The sequence below is a fragment of the Hylobates moloch genome, unplaced genomic scaffold, assembly GCF_009828535.3.
Source record: "Hylobates moloch isolate HMO894 unplaced genomic scaffold, HMol_V3 SCAFFOLD_42, whole genome shotgun sequence".
In the NCBI taxonomy this organism is placed as follows: domain Eukaryota; kingdom Metazoa; phylum Chordata; class Mammalia; order Primates; family Hylobatidae; genus Hylobates; species Hylobates moloch.
The window spans coordinates 1,195,126-1,210,177 of record NW_026652317.1 but is presented as its reverse complement, the minus strand read 5'-3'; the positions used below and the strand labels follow the sequence as shown (position 1 = coordinate 1,210,177).

Genomic DNA, 15,052 nt, shown 5'->3' with positions numbered 1-15,052 from the left:
GCTCATTGGGCTCTGTTCTCTCTTCCTTTGTGCAGTCTGTTCACCATAAATACCATGAAGTTTGTAAGTTAACTTTTTCCCCTTCTGATATATTGAAATATATTTTCTTGTACCATGTAACTCTCACAGACACACACACCCCTAATGACTCATCAAAAAGCTGTAAATGACTTTGACTCAGGTCGCAAGGCAGGTTTTAAAAGACATTGCATGTGGTCGACACCATTTAGTTATGCAGTATTTGTGTACTGTTTTAAATATGACTTGAGAAGCATTTTTGTGGAAAGGTCACATATAGGTCATTTGGTTTATTGCTCCGATTCCATATAAAATGATGCTATCCTAATTATTGTTCCATTTATAGTTTTATTTTTATAAATCCTGCAAGGAACTTGTCATGGCGTCTATGTACATTTCTCTTTAAAAAGGTGAATTATTTATTTAAAGTCATGAACACATGTGAGTTCGCCGGTCAGTATTTAAGAAGGAAGAGTTGTAGTTATGATTAAATATTCAGTCATTCTTTCTTTCTTGGAGAGGGTGATGTAGGGGATAATTGCATTCTAGGCAAAAGGAAAAGCAGGGAGTGGAAAAGCCCAAGATACAGAATGGGGTTTGGTGCCTGAGTTCCAGAATGCAGCTGAAAGGTAGCCAGCAAGGCTGAACACAGAGAGCGAAGAGGGGCTTGCAAGATGGTAGGCTAGAGAGGACAGCAGAGGGCAGGTCCTGAGGCAGTGTTCGGGAGCTGAATCCTTTGCCTAAGAGTCATGGCAAGCATTTGAAGGGGTTTTAGATAAAGTATAGATTGGGATTGAGATGGAAAGTGTGTCAAACTAACACAAACAATGGATATATAATTTTTACTTTCCATCAGAATGTCTTAAAGGAAAAATGTTAATGTGAAAGAAAAAATGTCAACACAGCTTCTCCCTAAAATTTATTGGGAAAGAAGAGATTGGGAGATAGTCTAGTGTTAAAAATCACTCACATGTTCTCACTCATAGGTGGGAATCGAACAATGAGAACACATGGACACAGGAAGGGGAACATCACACTCCGGGGACTGTTGTGGGGTGGGGGGAGGGGGGAGGGACAGCATTAGGAGATATACCTAATGCTAAATGACGAGTTGATGGGTGCAGCAAACCAACATGGCACATGGATACATATGTAACAAACCTGCACATTGTGCACATGTACCCTAAAACTTAAAGTATAATAACAACAAAATTAAAAAAAAAAATCACTCACATGTTATGATTTGGGGTTTTTTTTGTTTTAGAGATATTTTTTGAACAGATGATTTTGTATCTTTCCAAGTCAGTGAAGTATACCTGATCCAAACCAATTTTCAAATGCACTGGAGTTTGGAATCTTGGCAACATTTATTTTTCATGATGTAAATATTTATATCTGGCACAATGTTTGTTGTCAGTGGTTTGAAGAGCTGAGAACTGTCTGATGCTTCCTTTTGCATTTGTGAAAGGTAGAAAATATAGTTGGTCGTGATAAACTAATTGGTAATGAAATGCCTTAATTTGCTAGGCAATAGGTAAATCATGTTTGCATCACGTTTATGAAGGTGATGTTTAACGAGTTGGAAACTTGTTTTGAAAGTGAGAATTCAAATCGCTGCTCTGATTTTTGTTTTCCCTTAAAGAAATACTCAATAAATTTGAAAATCACCCTGTAAGACTGGGAAGTTTTGTAGAATTTGGGCAAGATGTCACATTTTGAAGTCTGAGCCAAGCTGGGTGTCAGTACATGAAATGCAGCCCAGTAACTATGTGTTTTGTGTCACATTTTTATCCACAAGCGTTATTCTTCCTGGTGTTCAAGTGTATCTTATGCACAAAACCATGATGCAGCTCTCTGGAAGCCCCTGACTTGTGTTACTATGTTTATTTTAACATGTTTGACCTGATATTGGGCTCAAATGGAGGAACAAGGGCTTTCCTTACCATAGTTTAAGGCTAAAATTCAACCTCAGTACAAGAATAACAAGGAATAATAATTATTCCTTACTCTGCTAAAATTCAACCTCAGTACAAGAATAACAAGGAATAATAGTATTCTTTCTCATCCTATGCACTGTGCCTTGAATGTAATAGAAAATACTCATTTTTATTTAAAAATGAGATTTATTTCACCTTTTAGGGTCCTCATGTGACAGGTTGCAGTCAAAATGTAGTTCAAACTGTGTTTCATGCAAAGTTATTTAAAATATTGTATATAATTACCTTCAGGCTATCTACATAAGACATAATGTATATGAAACATACATGAATTTTTTGTTTCAACTTGGGTCCCATCCCCAATAAATCTCATTAGATATATGCAAGTATCCAAAATTAATAAAATTAGAAACACTTATGATCCCAAACATTTTGCATAATGGATATTAAATCTGTAATTGTATTTTTACAAATGGCATGCCCTTAAGGCTGGGTTGCATGTAGGTATAAGACTCCTACCTTGGAACCAATCTCCACCCTTTGGCCCCATTAAATTTAACATCCGATTGCTACATTGTTTGGAGCTAATTAATCCATTCTAGTTAAAGCTACTAAATTAACTCAATCAAAACGGAGGAGGTTGGGGAGATAATTCTTTGTGGTTTCAGGTTGCTTAAAGTCTCCATATATGAAGAAGTTTGATTATGATATAAATGATGTTTTTCACTGAGTTAAACCTCACTGACTGTTTTAAAGATTGAGACCCTTGTTAGCCATTGAACTTGTAAAATTTCACAAAAACGTTCACCTTTCCTGTCTTTTTGCTCAGACTAAAGTGAGTGTACGCAGTGTGTTTGTGTTTTAATTTTAGTGTACTAGTCACATAAGTGAGATTCTTGGTAATTTGAAGATGAAATACAGAATGAGAAGGTTACCACAGAGTAAAATATGGATAACTTCAATCAATTATTTTTGGAATATACATATTTGCTTTGAGCATTTGATATAGGTGGGCATTGAAAGTTTGTGAGTTTAGCTTTAAGGAAGGAAATATGGCACATAGAAACCTATCTGCCGATCTAAAATATCTAAAAGGAGAAAAAACATATTAAAACTGAGACTAAAATCCACTTGCCGTTTCTACTATTTTAACCAAAAATTAGTTCTGTCATCTTTTAACTTGTTTAATAAAATAGACACCTCAGTAGTTAATGACATGACAATTCCTTATCATATGTTAAGTATAAAAGGTAGGATCTATCATATGTTAGGTATAAAAGGTAGGATCATAAGTATAAAAGGTAGGATCTAAGTATAAAAGGTGGTTTATGACACAACAATTCCTTGTCATATGTTAAGTATAAAAAGTAGGATCTAAAAAAGAGACTTGGATGAAGGATAATACTGTTTTATTTTTTCCTTTCTAAAGTTTCTAGATTTGCTAAAACAGACTTGCATTAATTTGGTAATCTGAAAATTACTTATGTTCTAACCTCTCTTTCCATTTCATTTCAAAATATATTTGGAGTTGATAAATGTGGTAGACAGAATAATGTCTCCTCCCAAAAATGTCCACATCTTAATCCACGGGTCTTCTAAATGTGTCACTTTATAGAGCAGAAGGTATCCTGAAGATATGATTAAATATAGGATTTTAAAACTGGAAGGTTACCCTGGACTATCCAGGCAAAACCCTTGTAATCACAGAGTCCTTAAAAGGAAAAGACAGAGGCAGGAGAGTCCAAATCAGAGAACAGAGAAGTGAGGATGGAAGCAGAGGTCGGAGTGACACAGGGCCACAAGCCAAGGAGGCCTCTGGAAGCTGCAAAGCGCAAAGAAACAGCTTCTTCCTTGGAGCTTCCAGAGGGAATACAGCCCTACTGACACCTTAATTTTAGCCCAGCAAAACTGATTTCAGATTTCTAACTCCCCAAATATAAGATAATAAATTTGAGTTCACTTGAGCCACTAATTATGGGGTAATTTGTTGCAGTGCCAAAAGGAACCTAAAATAATAGATGTGAACATAAAGATTGTACTGGTTTACTAACCACAAATCAACAAATTATTTTTAAAACTGGCATTTTTGTAAAATTATAGTCAGAGACAGCCTTTTTCCTGTACAACAGGGAAACAATAAAAATGAATCTAATCCCAGATTCATAGCAGCTTAGATTTATGACAGCACCTTTGGAAGCCAGCTCCTGACACTTCCAGTCCAGTGCTGGAGTCTAAGTTCCTCTCCGCCCTCAGTATCATCTCGTCGTTTCTAGGAGTTCTGAACTACTGATAGTTCTTCATATGGGTCCTGTGTTTGGTCTCTGCTGCAGAATATTTGACAGCCATTTTTTCTTTTACCATTTTAAAGTGGATGGTTCAGAGACATTGAGTACATGCAGACTATTGTGCAGTCATCACAACTATGCATTTTTGTAACTTTTGTATCATCCCAACTTGGAACTCTGCACCCAGTAAACAAGAACTCCCCATTTTCCATCCCCCCCAGCCCCTGGTAACCTCTGTCCTACATTCTGTTTCTATGAATTTGCCTGCTCTAGGTACCTCATATAAGTAGAATTACATAATATTTATCTTTTTTATGTCTGGTTTATTTCACTGAGCATAATGTTTTCAAGGTCCATCCATATTGGAGCATGTATCAGAATTTAATTCATTTTTAAGGCTGAATAATACTCCATTGTATGTACATATCACATTCTGTTTGTCTGTTCTGTCAACAGACATTTGGGTTGCATCCAGCTTTTGATTATTGTGAATAAGGCTGCAGTGAAAATTGGTATACAATGAACTGTTTGAGTCCCTACTTCCAGTTTTTCTGGGTGTATGGCAAGGAGTGGAATTACTGGGGTATATCTATATTTAACTTTTTGAGGATTGTCACACTTTTTTACACGGTGGCTATACTATTTTACATTCCCATCAGCAACACACAAGGATTCCAATCTTTCCATATCCTCACAGACATTTGTTTTTTGTTGTTGTTATTTATTTTGAAATGGCCATCCTAATGGTTGTGAAGCGATCTCTCATTGTGATTTTGATCTACATTTCCCTAATGAATTGACAGACTTTCACAGACATCCAGTACAAGTTTTTGGAATACAACCTGTTCCTGATACACAGGGTAGAAGTTCTTGAAACCTCTGAGGAGGAGACAGGTTGTAGAAATAATTGACCTTAGCCTAATGGCACAGTCAGGAATATCAGAAGTAAAAAGAAGCAGGGTGCAGTGGCTTGCACCTGCAATCCCAGCTACTCAGGAGGCTAAAGTGAGAGGATCACTTGAAGCCAGGAGTTCAAGACCAGCCTGAGCATCATAGTAAGACCCCATGTTTAAAAAGAGAGGCAGAGAAAGAGAGAGAAGCAAAAAAGAGAAGAAGCTGGCCATCAGCAGATTGCAGACCTACATAGGTTATCTCAAAGAAGCAGACTTTTCCCCATATCTTCAGGTTTCTTGTTTGAAATTTTGCCCAGTAGAGGCTAAAACTACTGTTGTCGCCAATTTCCTTTTGATTTCTGGATACCTGGGGATTATATCAGGGAGAGTCTCAGCAGGAGACATGGAACATGGTGAGTCATGAGGATCCCTCAGAGAGGGATCGTTTATAACCACCCCAGGTCTGGAAGGGGTGAGGAGAGGGAGTGAGGACCACACCTGGAGACCACACGAACCAACCATGGAGAGGAACACCTGACCTTCAGTGAGGGAAGCAACCAGCTCAGGGCAACTCCTAAGGGTGGAGCTGGGGAACAAGGCCCTGACTGCACTCCTTTCCTCCCCTCTTACGGAAAGAAGGCAGAAGCCAAAGGAGCTTGTTCAATCAGTTCATGCAAGCCAGCCTCCAAGCCCCTAAGCAAGGTAAAGATGGATCCAAATGGACGATCGGAAGACATCCAACACAAAGCTGTAGGTATATCTACATGGAAGTTTCCACATTTCCCATGAAATAAATATGAGCTAATAAAACACATAATTGCTTATAAATCAGGTATAAATGCTTCAGCCTGGCATTCACAGCCCTTATAATACAGCACCAAATCTCCTTTCCAGAGACATTTGCATTATACTTTGTATATACCTTTTGTTCCCAGTGAGAGTGTAAACTTTAAAAAACAAACAAACAAAACTGAATGCATCTCACCTTTTCCTGGGATCTGTGCTTTGGCCACAATATACCCTTCACCCCACTTGCCTAAGGAGTCCGAATCCCTGCTTTTAACCTCTGTGGCTCCAATACTCTCTAAATTCCTCTTGATCTCTTTAGCTAACTGTGAAATCTCTCTTTATTTGGCTTCTTAAGCACCTTACTTATATTTATGTTAGGATCTGAACTTTGGCCTATAATATTAATATCGCTTTCCTTGTAAGGAATTGTAAGTCAAATATACTATAGATATTAGCCCTTAGATTAAGAGCTCCTTATGATAAATATGCTTTCATATTTTCATTTTATATCCTTGGGGTTATCCATGACAGCACTGACTGATTTGAACTGAACCGAGTACCCTTGCTTACCAAGAAATGTGTTTAGGTGGAATTCACCAAATGTTGCTGTGATCCAAGGTGAGGGGAATGTGAGAAGGCCCATAGTGAATAATAACTTTGCTATCCACAGAATCTGTTACTAAAACTGATTTTCAGTTATGTTTTTTATGACTATTAAAATAAGTTGAAAAAATAAGAAATGTGAATTGGTTTGGTATTTAAAATCTTATCACTTCTGTATTTTAAAATTTTCCTGTGAACCTGATTGCAAAATTTAGTTGACTTTATTTAATCATTGCCATTCATGGCATGTCCACATTGCTGTGTTCTGAAACCGTTTATGTTTGAGGCTTTTATGTTCCTTCAAAAAATTTACGATATATTTGGGGAGAAAATATGGATACACAGAAGTTAAACGGCAGTAACTGATTTAAATAACTATTTGAGATAATAGTTATTAATAGATATTAAGTTATTAATAGTTATTAAGAAATGATTAATTAGCAAATCAGTCATCTTGGCGTTAATGTTTTAATGAGAGTAAGAAGTTGGGTTGGTCGAACGACTTTATGGAAGTGGTAGGATATGAGCTAGCATGAAAAGGGAGGTTAGAAAGAAATGTAACTTGTAGGAGGATCTTAAATGTCAGATGATCTTACTCTATATGCAGAAGGTGGAAAGAAAAGAAAAAGGTTGATCGATTTTTGTCATCTAAATGTGTTGCTGTGGTGCTAGTTTTTATTGGATAACTGATGTTAAATTTTCCTGGATAAGGATCCTTACCCATTTAAAACTCAATAGCTGTCTTTAAGCACCAAAGGCCTTTTTACACTGAAACTCTGATATGAAAATGGTATGTATAATTTTATGTATATTTGTGGGATACAGCAGATCTTTAAGAGCTGCTGAAGAAGTGGATGCAATTCTTACTCATCTGTATTTTGTGGTTAGACAAATTCTTTTATTGGCATATCAATTATATCCTTTCCAGCAGAAAGTGATAGGGGTCTGGTTATTTAAATTTAATTCTAACCAACAAGGAAAGGCTTGGTGATGTGGAGTGGACAGTAACTCTAGGAAAAAGTAGGTGTGTAATCTTAGAAATAATGGTAACAAGGTTAAAAAAAAAAAAGCTAGGCATTGTCAGACATGGATATGAAAACTTCAAAAGGCATATTTTTAAAATATCATGATTAAAATTGATGTGATCTCATTGCTTCATGGAAGATGACTCTAGCGGATTGGGAAGCTCTTAAAAATAAGATTATGGTAATATAATTACAAACGATAGCACCAAAAAAGGAACTGGTAGGAGCTAAAGATATCGATGTGGCTGCACGGGGAATTTTATGAGAAATAATATTGTTAAATGGCATGTAGAGATGCAGGAGAAAGGGCTTACAGCCAAGGAGGACCAGAGGAGAAATCATCTGTAAATGATTTCACAGAGAATAAAGCCCAAGACAAGTTGAAGTTTCCAGAAAATGAGGAGCACTTTAAAAAGTTGTGGTTAGAGGAAAGTAGGATAAGCAAGACAGTGTATACCTCCATTTGGGAGAGAATACATGGCCGTGGATGACCAGATGTGAGAAATGAGTTTGAATATTCTAGCCAGCACTATCATAGATAAATGTGAGAAGGTGCTGGTTGATTCAAAACGAACCAAGATTATCTTTGATTACTAAACAAAGGGTTTATTTGGTTTAACTTCTCTAAGCTTTAGTTTCCTCATTTGTAAAAGGAGCATCGTCATTCTACCTTCCTCGCAGGGTGGTGGTGGAGAGAATTATGTGAAAATATGCACTTATTAGGCAGGTTATGATGCAAGTTATCAAGCTAGTGACTGGCAGTGAAGAACATGCTGTTAGCTACCATCACAGGTGTTTTTGTTTTCAGCAAGAAAACATAACTCCCAGTTAAATTTCTTTGTCAAAGAAACTAATGTTTGCATTAGAATTCATAGCATATGTACTGAGAGGTGAAGTGATTTCAACTCTGTGGAAGACAGAAGAAGAATTCAGAGCCACCTCGCTAGTACCCCAAACCCAAAAGGCATAAAGATGAAACTTTCCTCTCAAACTCTATTTACATAAAATGTCACAGATTCAGGCTGGGCAACATATTCTGTAAGAACACTACATGTGAAAAAGTAAAGGAAGTTAATGGATAATATGCTCAGTTGAGTAAACAGCACAGGGGAAATGCCAAGAGATGAATTCAGTCTAATTATACAGTACGTGAGATTCTACATCCACGACAAGTGAGGCCATTGTCATGCAATACCCTTCATTGAGAAGACAGTATCTGGAATGTCAGCATCAGTTACCCTAGTGCTGACAGTAAGGTTAACTAGTAGAAAACACGTTGACACAGTGAAGTACAGAAGAAGAGGAAGAAAGTAATGAAAAATCAAAATGTTTTATATTCAGTTTTCTCTGTCTATGCATCTATTGGAAAGGAAAATATTTTAAGAAGTCATTACAGCTGATTTTAAATGTACCTTCTCTGTGCAGGCTCAGACATGGGAGAGAACTAGCTCTGCTGTTTGGAAATAACTTTGGCCAGACTTCAATTCAAAATAAGAATTCAAGCTATGTGAAAATTGAATGACCTTCTGTTTCATTGAGACCCGTGGCACAAAAGTAGTTCTGATGGGCACTGAGGGGTCCTTGAAATTGTAGAACACAATGAAGCATCAGATGAGAGCTTTGACTTGACCTGTGAATCCCCTTCCAACCTTGATGTACTTTGATTCTGTATGAGCAGTGGTTAGATGGGACGTGTGCAAATATATTTGCTTGCAGCCATCCTGGAACGAGGATTTTACTAGGATGTAAATCCTCCTAAAGGAAAACACCCTTTAAAGCACTAGCATTGGAAGAAACTTGCGTTGTCCCCTTATTAACCACTATCAAAATTATTCCTCAAAGTTTTGGATACGGGCTCTCTCCTTTGGTATATTGTACTCTGAGTAGTTGGAATGAAGGAATCAGAACAAAATGAATGTTATAAAAGAGGACTTTGATTACAGATTTAAAAATGAGACTGAGGTAATTGTGTTTGTACTCAGAGCAGAGCTTTTTGCAGGGAGTGAAAGATTTCAGTACATAGCAGTGAAAAGTGATGAGAGATAAGCAAAATGTGAAAGTCTAAGATGCTGTATTTTAAGTTGGGAAATGGATTCAGTGCAGAAGCATTCTGTTGTGGGTATCAGGTTCTCTTGCACCATTGCTGAGCTTAGATCTTGGCTGAGGATTGCTGCTCACTGTCTTGGCAGTTCCTTGTAATGTTTACCTCTTGACATCATCCAGAAAATCAATGCAGAGTCATTAGGCAAATCTCCCAGGGAAACACCTGGTTGTTGGCTTTAGTATTTCATAAGTGTGTCTAATTCTCTCTCATTCTTTACTCCTCCTGTGAGTATTAGAAAGGACTTTATTTCTCTATACTTCTTCTCATTTTTTCATCTCTTTTACTCTCTTAGCCTTTTCTTTTCTCTCCAGTCTTTATCACCAACCTCCTTTCTCCCTTTCATTTCCCTGTGTCTCTTTCCCTGTCCTTCTTTCTCTGTCCTTTCACTTCCTCCCTCTTTTCTCCTGGTTCTGTATACATATGACCAAGGAACATGTGCCTTCTCTTTTCTGTATGAGTGAAATTGGTTCTCCAATTTCATAGAGCATTTTAACTAAACACAGAAAGATTGACAGTTGTACAATTTTAGTGACGGTACTTAAATGAGAGAAAATTCAAGTTATCCCAGAACTGAGTATAATTTTTATTAAAAATTATAGAAGGACTAACTTGAGATGTTTAATTTATAGGCAGATGAATTCCAAGAAGAGAGAATGTTTTCCAGGAATCTCATGAGTTCAATATCCATCACATAATACCACTTTAGTTTTCTGGTTACATAATCCCACAGATAAAACTAACAGGCATTTGGCCGGGAGCAGTGGCTCACGCCTGTAATCCCAGCACTTTAGCAGGCCAAGGCAGGCAGATCATGAGGTCAGGAGTTCAAGACCAGCCTGGCCAATTTGCTGAAACCCCGTCTCTACTAAAAAAAATACAAAGATTAGCCAGGTGTGGTGGTGCGCACCTGTAGTCCCAGCTACTCAGGAGGCAGAGGCAGGAGAATTGCTTGAACCAGAGAGGTGGAGGTTGCAGTGAGCAGGGATGGCACCACTGCACTCCAGCCTGGGCGACAAAGTGAGACTCCATCTCAAAAACAAACAACCAAACAAACAAAACAACTAACAGGCATTTTACAAAACAACCAGCCTCTTAAATGTAGGCAACAAAATGTGTTATTCACGTAATACTGCTTGCAGCTCGGCTCTCTTACCATCCATCTAAACATGGGCGAGAAAAGAACAAAACACGAGCTAATTTTTACAGACTGGCTCCGCCTGTCAAGCAGCCTGAGACAAATGGTTTTACATTAGTTAAAAAGATAAGACTGGTAGATCTCCTGGACAGTGGCAAAAACAGTCACACATACACCCAAGATAAGCTTTTGATGTTGATCTTAAAAAGCTGGTATCAATTGTACATTCTCTCCAAGAAGGCTCTGAAATGGGTTGATCTACTCCTTGTACGCCTGACCATTTGAATAAACTCACAAAGTTGTTCTATGTAAACCTCAGACACTTTGGATCCTATTGAAGGGATATTATTGCCTGTAAACCAGGTATCTTTGTTTGGAAAATTAAAATAAAAATAAATAATAATGTATCCACTAGCTCAGAAAAGAAATATAGTAGATTCTGTTTGAAGGACTTAAGAAAATGCTCATTTTCTTCTAAGCTTGGTTTCTGAAACAAAAGAACTAAATTAAAACTGAAAAACTGGAATAAATAATGCAATTTGAGGAGTCTGTGCAGCGTAAACAGTTGAACATCTGAGCAGCTCTCAGACTTAATTTTTCTGATGAAGATTTAATGTCATATAGATACAACTTTATTAATGTTGCATGAAAGATTAAGAATAACTAAAATAATCCATCACTTTCCAGTATCTTATATTTTTAACGTTTTAAAAAGTTAGATGTTTTAGTTCCTTGCTCTGTAGTATGCTAGGGCCAAGATCCAAGCTGCAAATAATGTGAAAATAAGCCATTCAGCCTAATATCTGTTTTTCTCATAGAGCGAACCCAGTGTCTATTCAGTAAGGCAGTAGTTTTATTTTGTTAATGTTATCTTTGCCCACCTAATGTTCTGAACAGATTAGTGTTCTGTTTTTACTCAGATCTTCATCAGATGTGACACTTGATAAGATGTTAGTCCATTCTGGCCCTTAGCTCTGAAACATGCATGCTCTAACCCACATGAAACATTTACATACAATATCATAAGATGAAGGTACATGATTTCATTCTTACCAATGGGTGAAAATGTATACACGCACACAGTTTGGTATGTTGTATCTAATAGAAATCTATCAAACTAGCAGCATCTCACCTGCCTAAAAATATTTTCTGCCACCTTCATATCAAGAATATTTTTCACATCTCATCTAAGGAGCAGAGATTTTTCTCAATTTGCATTTTCCTCTGAAATATTCAGAAACTATTTTTTTTAAGTTAAGGAAAAGCCACTCTTTCTTCCTTTTAAGCCAAGTAGCTATTTTCACTATTCTCAATATAAGCAAAATGCATTACTTGCACTATGATGGAGAAAATGAATACACATTATGCTTAGTATGTTGCTATTTAATGCATCGTTGCTAGGTAGGTTTGAATACAGAAATCAATTCAGTGTTTGTTGACTCTCACGTCATTTATTCTGAGCTTGTCAAATTCAAATAAAATAAGATTTTCACAAAATTATCTGTTCAGAATAAGTGTTGTGTCACCCTTCCAGAGTCTGATACTCTCTAAGCATAGGTTTAGAGCTTGAGATGAGAATTCTTAGGCAAATAATTTTCTGAAGAAGTTTCTCATGTGAAAGCTGCCAGGGAATGGGGGAAGTAGGCCTGGGGAGAAGTTCAGCAAAGATAATAGTTTAACTGGAGTCCAACCATAGCCTGATCCCACAGTAATATAGTTTGGATATTGTGCCCTCCAAATCTCATGTTGAATTGTAATCCCCAATATTGAAGGTAGGGCCTGGCAGGAGGTGATTGAACCATAGGGGTGGATTTCTCATGAATGATCGAGTGCCATCCTCTTGGTGCTGTACTCGTGAGTGAGTTCTCACTAGATCCAGTTGTTTAAAAATGTGTGGCATCTTCTTCATTACTGGCTCTTGTTCCCGCTTTTGCCATGGGACTTGCCTGCTGACACTTTTTCTGCCATGAGTAAAAATGTCCTGAGGCTTCCCCAGAAGCTAAGCAGATGCCAGTGTCATGCTTATATAGCCTACAGAACTGTAAGCCACTTAAACCTCTTTTCGTTATAAATTACCCAGCCTTGGCTATTTCTGTATAACAATGCAAGAACGGCTTAACATACACAGGGACCCCCTAAGCGTGAATAACACCAAAGTGCTCTCATCCTGCCATGCACTCCTAGGGCCTAGGGTGGCAGCCTTCAGTACCTTCTAAAAGGCACATCTCTTCCCCGGTATTCCCAGGCAAGGTGTCTCCTGTACAGTGGTATCCTTAAAGAGTTGGCTTATCCTGCCTTTCAGAGCCCATCATGTGTATCTATTCCCACCTCCATACTGGGTGCCATCAAGGTGGTGACTTGAAATCCACCATGGTAGGGGTGTTAACACCACAGAAATCTGCAAATGCTACATATAAGCCCCCTTTTTTATCTGGAGAGCTGGATGAGAGAGATTTATCAGCACACCACTGTTCTTAGAGGTCAAGGGCAATTCCCAGAAGAAAGGTGAGTTGATTGCAGTCAAAATTACTAGAAACTGGGGGACATGTCCAGTGGCCTCAAAAAGTGAACCCAGGTGGATCACCAACTATTGTAGCTGGTGTTGGAAAGAAAGCCTCAGATTCGTTACAAATATTCATATTGGAAAGCTCTCCAGTGGCCATGGTTTGGCCTCCTGAAGAATGATTCCAACGGAACTGCCTGTGCCCTGTATTTCAGGTCCCCCAGGCCCAGTTGGCACTACCTCATTCACAAAGGTGAGGGGCAGGGGAGAGCATAGGCTTGATTATATGGAGCTACAACTTTTCTTACTTTCATCTTAATTCATCTTTTAATACATCTTTGTATTAGTCTGTTTTCATGCTGCTGATAAAGACATACCCAAGGCTGGGTGATTTATAAGGGAAAAGAGATTTCATGGGCTTAAGTTCCACCTGGCTGGGGAGGCCTCAGAATCATGTGGAAGGTCAAAGGCATGGCTCACACGGCAGCAGACAAGAGAATTTGTGCAGGGAAACTCCCCTTTATAAAACCATCAGATCTCATGAAACTTACTCTCACAAGAATACCATGGGAAAGACCCACTCCCATGATTCAATTACCTCCCACCAGGTCCGTCTCACAACACATGGGAATTGTAGGAGCTACAATTCCAGGTGAGATTTGGGTGGGGACAAAGCCAAACCATATCAATCTTCTTTCTTTGCTTGCCTCCTCCAAGACCGTAGTCCTTCTACTGGCACCTTTGCAGTGATAAGGATGGCATATAGGTATGGCTTTTGCCCAGTGCCTTGACAGTCACAATGTTCTCAACTTCTTTACCAGTTTAAGCTTCTACCCCTCCAGAGCCTGGGAAGTCCTGGGCTATTTCACAACCCAGATGGCAATCAGCTTCTGGCCAATGACACTGTGTTTCCAGCAGCATAGCATGCAACACTGTAAATGCATGCTGGAAATACGTTCAAAATCTAGAGAGAGGAAATAGGCGGGAGCTTTTAGGCTCCTTCAAGTATGTGATCTTTATTCTACACATTGTCTTTTAATGATTCACAGTTTCTGAATCTAAAAGGTAAGGTTTTTTTTTTTTTAACCAAAATCTTAATAGCAGTGAGGAAATAGCCCTATGCCAAGCAGTTTTGAGTCCATGCTGTTCAATCAATTCGACGTATTACTAGCATTTTCCTCAAGAGTGTAATATATGACAACTGCCAAGCTTTCCTTCTGCGATTACAAAAAGGACAGATACTGGAGTGAGCCATATTTCTGCACTGCAGGAATATAAAAAATGAACTGCTAAAAACGGCCCGGGAGGAATGAATAGCAATAAGACATCAATGTCATCTGTATACTGATTTGTGATGAATTTCCAAAAGGCTTAATGGTATGATGCTATGATATATAGAGGCCTCCTGAAAGTTAATAACTGTAAGTTATCCACTTGGAGGAATGTAATGGGGGAAAGCAAGTGGTCACAGATAATATATAAATAAGTGGCCGGGCGCGGTGGCTCACGCTTGTAATCCCAGCACTTTGAGAGGCCGAGGCGGGTGGATCACGAGGTCAGGAGATCGAGACCACGGTGAAACCCCATCTCTACTAAAAATACAAAAAATTAGCCGGACGTGGTGGCGGGTGCCTGTAGTCCCAGCTACTCGGAGAGGCTGAGGCAGGAGAATGGCATGAACCCGGGAGGTGGAGCTTGCAGTGAGCCGAGATTGCACCACTGCACTCCAGCCTGGGCGACAGAGCGAGACTCCATCTCAA

At 38.5% G+C, this 15,052-nt stretch overlaps 1 protein-coding gene across 1 annotated transcript in view; it reads left to right on the top strand.

The window, feature by feature from the left end:
* The window catches only part of LOC116463564 (carbonic anhydrase-related protein 10), a 515,683-nt gene that overhangs the window by 218,620 nt on the left and 282,011 nt on the right, over positions 1-15,052 (top strand). The window lies entirely within an intron of this gene.